Below are 1358 nucleotides of genomic sequence, written 5' to 3'. Positions count from 1 at the left end.
GCTACATGTTTTTTTTTAACAAACTTAATATTTTATTTTCAAAGTAAGTCTTTATTTATCAGACTTAATATTTAATCTGCAAAACTAAATATTTAGCTCCAAACTAAATATTTATTTAATAAAGTAAGATTTTTTTTTTATTAATTAAGGAATGACATAAAGAAAAAATGAGTTTGAAAAAAAATAACCCCTCTTATTTTTCGCTTAAAACACGCTAAATAATGCTCCTAATGTTTGACTGCTTAAATTTACAAACGGAGCCCAATAAAAGTCCACATATGTTTTTTTTTTTTTAGCTCTAAATACACATAAATATGTATAATTAAAGAAAAAAGAAAGCGGAGGAAACAAAGCTCTTTGTTGTTGCCGTTATTTCCGGTTCAAATTTATTTTGTATCACGTCAGCACGCATAGAGCTGCTGATTGGTCAGTGGGAATGGGCGTCTCATCTCGTTTTTCATTGGTTGTGGATTTAAATATCCTCTCGTTGATTGGCCCAATGCTTCGGCGTCTGATTGGCTGATTTCAGTTTGTGGAAATTTAAAAATGGAAAACTGATTGTGAGTCTGAACAGCTGCTCCACCGTGACAGAAACACGCAACCTGGAAGATCTGCTTTCAGATTAAAGGTAAGAACCTAATAAAATAGCTTTATCTGCATCGATAAATGAGGTTTATTAGTAATGAAAGCGTCGCTTTGTGAGAACAGCCGGCAGAAGGATGTTGGCCGCAGAGGACGGAGGCCAGCTGCAGTGCTGTGTGACGGTGGAGCAGCTGAACAGCTGCGGCCAGGCCACCCGCAGACAGATCATCCGCAAAGCCTCCGTTATTCTGGGGCGCAACGAGTTCCAGGAGATCCTCCTCCGAGTGCACGACGGGAAAACGGCTCACAGCCACCCGCTGAAAGACTTCAAGCTCTTCACCAAGTTCGTCAGGGACGGGAAGTGCACCGTGAAGCTGCTGCCTGAAAACCTCCAGCTGCTGATCTCCAACTGTCCTCCTGACGGCCTGAAGCTGTTCCTGCAAACCCTCAGCATCAAGCACCAGGCCTGGCAGAGCAGCAAGCCTCTGACCGCCCGAGAGAAGCTGAAAGCCGGCCTGCCCCGCAGCTTCGAGGCCATCAGCCCCCTGCAGCAGAAGGACCTCCAGAAGGCGAATGAGGTGCGGAGCAGGATGCCTGCTGCGGGGCTGACTGACCGCAGCAACAGGGGCCCCGCAGCGGGGCCAGGACAGCAGGGCAAACGGCCCCGGAGCGACGCAGGCTGCAGCCCGGTGAGTCCCTGCACGCAGGGGCGGATTTAGGAAATTTGGGGCCCTAGGCAAAAACAGGCAGGGGGAATTGAGAAGACATAAAACAGA

General features: G+C 46.6%; 1 pseudogene; it reads left to right on the top strand.

The window, feature by feature from the left end:
* Window positions 1–515: 515 nt before the first annotated feature.
* On the top strand, window positions 516–1271 carry LOC107104170 (annotated as a pseudogene).
* Window positions 1272–1358: the final 87 nt, after the last annotated feature.

Source organism: Cyprinodon variegatus, unplaced genomic scaffold, assembly GCF_000732505.1.
Source record: "Cyprinodon variegatus isolate N-32 unplaced genomic scaffold, C_variegatus-1.0 Scaffold1637, whole genome shotgun sequence".
Taxonomy (NCBI): domain Eukaryota; kingdom Metazoa; phylum Chordata; class Actinopteri; order Cyprinodontiformes; family Cyprinodontidae; genus Cyprinodon; species Cyprinodon variegatus.
This window is presented reverse-complemented; position numbering and strand designations above follow the sequence as displayed.